We start from the raw sequence: 10265 nt of genomic DNA, 5'->3' as shown, positions 1-10265 counted from the left end.
TCTGACGAGTTTGTATTCATGCTCAGATGCCGAGGAGCTCAGAAGGTGGGCGACTGTGACCAGTGATAGTCATGTATATAGAGATTAGACATGCATGTGAAAACGTCTCAATGTCAATTGCTTTGGAATGAATTCTCTGTATGAAAAAAAAAATTAAAAAAAATAATGATTAAAAAACAAAAAAAAACAACAACAAAAAAAAAATGCTTGAACCTGTTAGAACATGAAGCAAGTATGTCAAACATGTCATTTGCTCTCTTCACTGATAAAATGGGCATTTTCTCGCGACTGTTTTGAAAGCAAGAACTTTCATGATGTTTCTTTAGGACATTAGTGCTGTCTTCTATAAAAATCCATGGTGCTTTCTCACTGTATTTGTTGATATTTATTTATGTATAACTCCTGTTAGAAACACTGATATGATAATTGTGATAGCTACCCATAGCTAAGTTCTATATTGGAATTTTTGCATATTTTTATAGAATGTGTATTTCTATATTTTTATTTACTTATTTTTATTTTATGTGTATAAGTATTATGCCTGTGTGTGTGTAATTGCACAGGTGTCAGGCGGTCCCTGAAGACAATGGAAGAGGGCTTCAGATGCCCTGGAACTGGAGATATAACAGCTGCCATGTGGGTGCTGGGATTTGAACCTGGGTTTTCTGCAAGAAGAACAGGTGCTCTTATCCACTGAGTCATTTTTCCAGCTTCAAATTTTGGTGTATTTCATATACAACCTCTTTTTTTAACCCCTTCCCCATCACCACCCTCCCATTGCCCCCCCCACCAGATTTCATGCATTCTGATATTTATGTTAAAGTATGTTGAGTCAAGACAGTGTCCCTCAGTTCAATTCATCCATAGCCGTCTCCTCAGCCTATTTAGAGTCACTCCCTTAGACAAGAATAACACTTCTTCACCCCGCAGTAATCAGTGGCCCAAGCTGCCCAGCTGTTCTTGGGCTAAGATTGGGACCTGCTGCTCATTTCTACACTTCTATGCTGGACATTTGTCTGCCTGAGTTTCCATGGGTCTTGTGCATGCTGACACCATTGCTTTAAGTTCCTATGAGCAAGGTCCCAGGAGCCTGAAAGACTCTATTTCCATGTGGTCATGTACTTCCACCCCTGGTTCTTATACTCTTTTTCCTCCCTCTTCCACAATGGTCCCAGATCCCTGGGTGGGTGGAGTTTAATATAGGAGTCCAGTCCAAGAACCCACACTCTGTAGACTCTTCTTCTCTGTGCTTTGTTCATTTGTGGACATTTGTGTTCATTGCACTCTGTTGCACTAGTGAGCTTCTTTGATGAGAGTTGAGAGGTGCATTAGTGTTCTCTCTATCCCTTGTGCCACTATGATCCATGAGCCTTAAGTGTGGAGGTTCCACTGAAGATGTGTCACTTAGGGTTGGGCATTTTACGGACACTTTTTTTATGTGTGTGACCAGTTGTAGAGCTCTGTATTAGTCTATCTGTTGCAAAAGATGCTTTTTTAATGAATGCTGCCTGGCACACTTGTCTGTAAATATATGGATGCATACTTATAATAGTAAGAAATTATATTTATCTAGGTATATGACAGCCTTGGAGTTTTCTCTAAGATATTTGACCTCTCCAGCCATGTGTATTTAGCTATGGTTTACAGTACCACACAAGAGTTCCCTCCCATTCAGCATGCTTTAAATTCAATTAGGTAGTCTTTGATAACCCCTAGATAAAAGTGCCCTAATGTAGTTTACTGTGCTGGTCATTGTTGTGGCTATTAGGATTTAATAACTGCCCTTAAAGCTCAGGCTCCTAACCAAAAGTCAAAGGTATGGGATTTTTATAATAGTAATTACTTGAACTGACTTCCCTAATATCACACACAAAACACACACACACACACACTTTATTTCTATGATTATATACACGCACATATACATAGAGGTTTTTTAAATTTTTATGTATTTATTTATTCATTAATTTATTATATGTATGAATGTATTCCCTGCCTGCATGTATGTAAGTATATGTGAGCAATGCCTGTGGAGGTCAGGATGATTTTACCCATGTGGGTGCTGGGAATGGATCCAAGGTCCTCTGCAAGAGTAGTCAGTACTATTAACCACTGAGTCTTCTCTTCAGCACCTGAGTTTTTAAAATATATTTTACTAAACTCTGAGTACATGTATTTTCATAAATTCAGTACTTAGATAAGTAAGATATTAGTTGTATTTCAGTTCTCCTAAAACAAATGCTTTTCAAAAATGCCAGTTTTTACAAAAAATTGAGCAGATCTACAGTAAAGGTCCTTGTGTGTCTTGCGTACATGTCCAAGAATGTGGGTAGACAGCACATAGGGATTTCTGAGGTAAAGAGTACTGGCATCTTCACCTATAAGAGATGTTGTTAGGAGATCTATAAACTGCTTACAAAATGCCCAGTTCCACCCTTTTAAGAAAGTTCAAGTTTGTCCCAATTTGTCCTGTCCTGTCACCATCATTGATAATTTGACAAACATTTTTCACAAATTATGTTGCCTCTTTAATTGTGTCAAAAAGACGTATAAAAGAGTTTCTGTGGCTAATTTTAATTGTAATTTAATATTTCAATGGATGATTTCATATTTCTATTTCACACAAATGTTTCATAGGGTTTTTCATATTTTAAACCTATTTTAAGCCCTTTTCAAATAATTTTAATATTTTTTGATATGTAATAGAGTTACTTTATCCTCCTAAACAAAGTCTGTGGACCTTCATACACTGTTTTCCAAATTAATAGTATAATTACCTATTCATTGATGCCACCTCTCTCTATGTAGATAGATAGATGACAGATAGATACATAGATGATAGATATAGAGATATATGTGTGTATATATATGCATATATTCATAATCTTTAAAATTTTTTCATTTATATAACTATAATGTGCTCAGGCCTAATAGTTTTCATTCCTTCCATTAATTCTGAAAACTTCAAATATCTTATAGATGTAGTTAGATTATTCTGCTTTTTCTAGTTTTAAGAGCATCCTCTTTTATTTTTCTGCTGGCTCTCAATGGTGGTGATTTTTGTTCATTTTTTTCTTTTCCCTGCTATGAAAGTCTAATGTCTTTGATTTTAAAGAATCTCTTCCATGAATTTTAGAATTTGCTATGCTGTGTAATGCCAAGTTTTACATAATGATTCTGGGCTGGAGTTCCCAGACCTCATCTTTGTGTGAACCTACTCTCTGTACACACATCTGGTCCAATCTTGTTACCTGCTTTCTCACTAGGGATCTCTTTATCCATGGCCCCCAGTCAGCAGCTGGTACTGGCACAGCCTTTTATGGCAGGAGGAAATATTTTTTATTTTTCTAATTCCAGTTTCTTGGAAGGGGCTGTGCTTTCTGCACTCCACTTGTGTGCTCATAGGTCAATATTGGTTCACTGTGTTCTCTGGCTAGACCATCATTTCATCCACAATACAGAGAATTCAAACCCACAAAAAGCAAAAGCTATTTATTTCCTTTCCTACCTCTCATAATTCTCTGAAACACCATCTCCCTTTTCTATATTTTTATTGCTAAAGCATTAGGAATTCTCATTTTTAATATCTAAATTTCTCATTTAGAAATTGACCCAACAGGAAAGGCATCTTATACCATTCAGAATATTCTATAAATTAATATCTTTAAAAGTTAGAAGACATTTCCTATTACATTTTTCTAAGAGTTCAGCAATTAATAATATCTTATAAGTATTATGTGGTCATAGTCTGATAATTCAGTTATGGAGTTTTTAACACAGCGTGATTGTGGTATATTTCTGATCCTGTATTAGAAGGAAAAGACTGATGTTAGAGTTTCCTTATTGTCTTTCTATGCAACTTAGAATTATCATTTTATGCTCTCTTAAGCAATATCTTGTAACCCTCTTTATTGCGGGTGTTTAATATTTTGATATCTCCTTAGTTATACAAAACAGCATTTTTTGAGATAGAGTTTGAGGGAGCTGTTTTATTATAATAATGCTATATTCTGTGGAAATGGGTACAAAGCAGACCATGCCAGGCTGATAGCATCTATGATAAGTTGAAAAGTGACTTCTCAAGACAGCCTTGACTGATTCATTGGATTTGTGTATTTTAACTTACAATGTAAGGAAGTCTTTGCCAATGAGGTTAAAGAAAGGACATGGGCAGAGTAAATTTTCTTGCATTATCTAGGTAGGTTCAAAATAGAATCATACATATCTTTATAAGTGAAAAGTGGAAAGAGATTTGACACAAAGGAGAAGCTAATATTTAAGGAGGAGAGAGAAATTTGAATATCCTGTCTTTTGTCAATAAATGATGCAGTCAAGGAGAAGGCGTGTGAACAGTGTTTAGAGAGGGACCCAGCAAGTGTGAATTCTGTAGATCCTCTGAAGGTGGCATAGCTCCCTAACTCATCTCCTGATTTCTGCCAAGTCAGACTGATTTTAGGCTTTTGAAGTTAACTATATAATTTATTAAATGGTTGAAGAAAGCATCTCATGATGTAGTAAGCACAGGCTGGTCTCAAACTTAGCTTACCTAGTACTGTACCAAGGTTACATACATGAGCCACCATACACATTTGTTTGGCTATTTAACATATAATTTGCTTGTTTATTTCCCTTTAATTTATTTGTTTTGGTGGTCCTGAGGCTCTAACTGTGGGCTTGGAATATGCTAGTTAAACATCACACCACATCCCTAGTCCCACATTTGAGACTTCTTGCTTCCCAAACCGCAAGAATACATGTCTGCAGCCTTAAGCCACTACATTTGTGTTAATTATTTGCCAGGACCATAGGAAAAATAATACAATTTCAATGTATTAAACCAAATTTCTGATGTAATTTAACCATGTAGAATGGATTAAATTTCTTATAAATTTGCGTCTCATTTTACCTATACTCGTAAATAATTTGTTGTGCAAATCATTATCAATTGCTCAAAAACAAATGATAGAATTAGTTGTTTTTATTTTTGGAATGAAATTCTCACATATAGATTAACACTGAAGCAGATTTTTCTGTGTTCCCTCTTCAATTTTATGTCAAAAAATGGTAAAAATCAGTAAATATTCTCATCATAATGTAGTTAGAAGGGTAAACCTGTGCATATATTGTCTGTGAAGTTATTAAAGTTAATTTCTCAAATAAAGTTAAATAAAAAATGGTATAATTGAATAATGGAAGCACAGGTAGAGAAGGGGGTATGAGGAGGGATAATTACACTAAATGTCATTTGGAAAGTCATATGGAAAGTTAGTACTATAAAAGCTTTCATATATATGTGTGTATATGGAGAGAGAAATGGGATGGGATGGGTTAAATGGAGAAATGGTGTTGCCTTATAATAGGGGAACAATCTCCCCAACAGACACCGTGGGATAGCAAATAAAAAAGCCAGCCCAATGCCAGATGTGGGTCACTTCTTTGGAATTGTTGGCTAGTGGAATGCCTTAACTGCCCCCCTCCCCCAAATTACTGACTACTGTTATTACTCTTGCTTTTCTTCCAGAACTTGATGGTAAGACCTCATTGATGACACCGTATTATTTAAATCAAATAATATGGAGAAATCAAGCTGGTAATGATCTGGACTGATCTGGAAGCTTTATCACCACTGGTTTGCTTTCATAGCACTGGAAAATGCTATGCATGCTACCAGAGGTGAGAAGTCTTCAGTATTACTCAGCTGTGAGCCCTATGAGGTACAATAAGGCCTGGCCTCATAAGATATACCTAGTGATGCTCTATTGTCATAAATATTATGGATCTAACCAACAATTTTCTTAATGGACTTAAGGTCCAGTCCACAGATGTTACCCATACCTAGAACAGTTATTGAGGCCAGAACCTTTGGTTTTCCTAACAGAGGTTAATACTATTATGCTGCTAAATGTGCGTAGTATTAATGCTATTCCTAGTGATCTATTGTTTTTCCCATATATTAATACATCTCTTGTCCCTCAATACCTCAGCAGAGAGACTTTTGGCATCTGATAATGATTAACACAGAGACTTACAACTGATCAGCTTACAGAGAATAAGAGTACTCAACACTAAATGGGACTGTGTTGGATACCTTTAGTGTCAACTTGACACACCTGAGTTGAGGGAGCCTCAATTGGGGAACTGACTCCATTGGACTGCCTTGTGGCCATGTCTATGAGGCACCTTCTTGATTACTGAGTGATGTGGGAGGGACCAGCCCACTCTGGGTGTTTTCCACCCCTGGGAAGGTGGGCCTATGTTGTATAAGAGAATAGGTTGAGCAGGAACCAGGGAAGCAAGTCAGTAAGTAGCATTCCTCCATGGCCTATGCTTCAGCTCCTGCCTCCAGGTTCCTGCCTTGAGCTCCTACCTTGGACTCCTTGATGAACTGTGATCCAGTAGATATAAGACAAATAAACCTTTTCTTCCCCAAGTTGTTATTAGTCAGTGTATTTTGTCACTACAATAGAGAAACAAAATAGAGCAGAAATTGGTACCAGGAGTGGGGTATTCCTGAGACAGACCTGATGTTGGTGGTTTTAGAAGGATTGTGAAAGTATTTGGAACTTTGGGCTGGGAAAGTCACTGATGCTCAGAGTTTGTTGGTGTGGAGCTTGGAACAGTTATGCTGAAAGAGTTGTAGGCAATGGGGTCTTAAAGGCTTATAAAGCTTCAAAAGGAAGAAGAGACTATCCCAGCTGTTTGTGTGATATTTTGAATTAAGAATCTGTGGGTTCTGGTCACCTGGGGTTGAAGAATCAGCTGTGATAAGAAGAGAAAAGAACCTGAAGTAAAACCTTTTCTTTACTGGGACAATTGATGCTGGTTAACTGGGGCTGAAAAATCAACTGTAAGTAACAAGAAATCAGCATCACTGTGCTGAAATATTCTAGGAGGCATTTCCTCAAGGTCAGTGCACAGAGGGGACCTGAGCCTCCATTTTAAGCTGGAAGCAGGACTTGGTAATATGTATAAGTCTCCTGCATGGTTCTGGCATTGAAAGTTTGAAGGGGTCACAGATAGCAGCTGAGGCTTGGCACTCTGAGACACCAGGAAATGCCATTGGTGAAAGCACATCTTCAGTTCCAGTGAAGAGCTCAGGATTGAAGAGCTCATGGAAAGAATCTGAGGCATTGCAGTCTGAGAGCCCAGAAGAGGCCATTGGTGAGGGTGCAACCTCAGTTTCAGCAGAGACCCCAGTGTTTTGGAGATGCTGAGACCATGGGATGATCACGAAGGGCAGCATCAGTTGTGGAATGGAGCTGGGCTGGGCCTGCAAGACAAGCTGTGTGTGCTGTGGACAGCAGAGTCAGAGATGTGGAGCTACCAGAACACTTTTGAGCCCAGAAGATCATGAATGAATTCCAGATATCCAGTCTTGAGCTATTTTGCTGGACTTAGGTTTTACTTAGGAGTTTCCCTTTGAAATAAGACAGTACTTGTTTTGAATTTTACAGAAGCCCACAGTTAAGAGACTTTTAAAAGAGACCAAAACTTTTTTAGTATATTTTTCTTTTTTTGGTCTTTTGAGACAGGGTCTCCCTGTAGCCCCAGCTGTACTGGAACTCACTATGTAGAACAGGCTGGCCTTGAATTCACAAAGATCTGCCTGCCTCTGCCTCCCAAGTGCTGGGATTAAAGGCATGAACCACCAGGCCTGGCCAAGAGACCAATCTTTTAAGTGTTATGGTTTCTTAAGAACTGTGGGGCTTTTAAGGTTGTACTGTCTTATGTTGTAACATTAATGTTTGCATTGTGTCTTGGGAACGAGAAATGGAAAGGTTATGGTTTAATAGTGATGTGTTTATGTGTTAAGTTGACAAGGGGTCAATTGTGCTCTATAATTTTAATGTTGACTTGACACACCTGGATTAAGGGAGCCTCAGTTGGGGAATTTCCTTCATTGAACTGGCCTGTGGCCAATTCTGTGGCATGCCTTCTTGATTATTAAGTGATGTGGGAGGGCCCAGTCCATTGTTGGTGGTGCCACTCCTGGGCAGGTGGGCATATGTTGTATAAGAAAACAGGGAAAGCCAGAGAAGCAAGCCAGTAAGTATTGTTCCTCCGTGGTCTGTACTTCAGCTCCTGCCTCCAGGTTCCTGCCTTGAGTTCCTACCTCGGGGTCCCTCCACAGTGAACTGTGGCCTTGGAGATGTAAGCTGAACAAAACTTTTCCTTCCCAAGTTGGTATTTTTCAGTATATTTTGTCACCACAATGGTGAAACAAACTAGAATAGGGACATATATAACATATAGAACAGAAAAGCAGACATGAAATTGGGTGAGTTAATTAAATCTTTAAAAATAAAAGGAATGCATGAGGCATGGTGTACACACCTTGAATTTCAGCACTCTTGAGGCAGAGGGAGGCAGATCTCTATGAGATTGACAGTCTGGTCTACATATCAATTTGCGGGCCAGCTTGGACTACAGGATAACCCTGTAAACAACAACAACAAAAAGACCCAAACATAATAATAACAATAATAATAATAAATAATAAATAAAAAGAATATAAACATGACCACAGTAGTAGAATTTATAAACAGAATAAAATCTATTTTTCTTAATATGTAACCAGTACTTCCTTAATATTTCATTATTTCAGTAGATGAAAATTGGCAAAAAAGACACATTCTCATAAGGCAACTACAGTACTGAGAAGTGATCAAACCCAAGTGGTCAGTCCTAAACATATATGCATATGAACATAACTATATGGACTCAGTAAGGTATATTACATATTTGTTATATATATAGATATATGTGTAAATATAAAACACATATATATATATTTAAGACATGAATATATATGTAACAACAATAATAAGAAGTCACAAAATTGAGAGGGAGTGGTGGCAAGTGTGAAGAGTTAGCAGAGAAGAAAAGATGTAAATAAAGAGCTCATGCATGAGAGTCTCAAAAATACAATAATAAATTTAAAATGACATTGGAAGAAAAAAGTGAAACTGAAGCAATATTTATTCCTTAGGGTCTACCCATTGTAATGTGTCAGAAGCTACCACCAGTGCACAATTATAATATATAAATAATGGAGTAAATTGGCCATCCTGTGTACAGAAATCCTCCAAATCATCTTGTCAACTTTCAATTAAATAGAAAAAATTCACAAATAAACATCTATTTACAAGTAGTGAGACATTCATGTGTTCTGTCTGCTTGTTTTTCTAGCTCTGCTACATGAATGGTCCATTCGAGTTGAGAATTATCAAGTTAGAAAGCAAACGTCATCTGGAGTTTCAAAGAATGCTAACTTTTTCAAAGGTAGGTGGCTTTGACTCAAAATTACTTCAAAATTCAAATTCCACTCAAACTTTAAATTTTTTATTTCATTATAAATTGGAATAATAACATATAGACTTGTTTAATGAGAATATCATAAATTACAACATCATGAAATATATCGTCTTTGTCCATACACTTGACTCCTTTGTTATGCTTTTCACACGCTTTTTAACATGCAGTTTTGAGAAGACCTGGTGGTTCTTATTCTCCTCAAGAAAAGAAATGGATGCTCTTTTCCTATCTTCTTTGTATGGCACTTTTCCTGCTGTCTCATTAGTGATGGTCTCCTGTTAAAGCCGATGTGTCACATTTTAAAGGGAAATATCAGATGATGCTTTCACACAAGGAAGAGACTTTGGTCACACATTTTCTTATCTTTATTAATATTAATTTGGCTAAGCCAAGTTCAATAGTTTCTTTAGCTGGAAAGTGCAAGCTGCTTTTCCTTTGTGGAAGGCAGGGATGAACACTCTGATATTTAAACACTTAGTTAACCTTCATGAACACCATAATTAAAGTGCTTCTCTGACACTTCCCATCTAGTAATGTTAGAATCTATTCTTAGGCTGTAGTCAAAATAACCTTAATATTCTCAGTTCCCAATCAGTGATCAATTAAGATTAACCATTACAGCAACAGCACAGAAAGAAAAGGTTAAGGAGATAAGGCAGAAGAATAATTAAGCTAATATGACTTTATGGATCTTGCTGTGATATTTGCTCAAATACTCCATGCATGCCTGACTTAATAAGTAGAACGTAGACTTCTTATTTTCAGTGTTCATTTTATGAAATTGACTTATTTAAAACATGGTTAACTTCATCCTAGTATTATGATATCTTCAAGTAATTTCAACTGTCAGTTTACATAAAATTTTACAGAGTATTCAGCTAAATTTTTCAGTATGAGGTAAAGTTTGAAGTGTAATTAACCCCTTCTATATTCCAAATGTTGATATCTGT

The 10265-nt window shown here is 36.9% G+C and overlaps 1 protein-coding gene across 1 annotated transcript in view; it reads left to right on the top strand.

The window, feature by feature from the left end:
* The window catches only part of Cdh12 (cadherin 12), a 1253457-nt gene that overhangs the window by 396885 nt on the left and 846307 nt on the right, over positions 1-10265 (top strand). The window contains exon 2 of the mRNA XM_008846023.1: positions 9190-9282. The gene's annotated coding sequence lies outside the window, so the exon portion shown is untranslated. The remainder of the gene's footprint in view (positions 1-9189; positions 9283-10265) is intronic.

This window comes from Nannospalax galili, unplaced genomic scaffold (genome assembly GCF_000622305.1).
Source record: "Nannospalax galili isolate Female #2095 unplaced genomic scaffold, S.galili_v1.0 scaffold600, whole genome shotgun sequence".
NCBI classification, from domain to species: domain Eukaryota; kingdom Metazoa; phylum Chordata; class Mammalia; order Rodentia; family Spalacidae; genus Nannospalax; species Nannospalax galili.
This window is presented reverse-complemented; position numbering and strand designations above follow the sequence as displayed.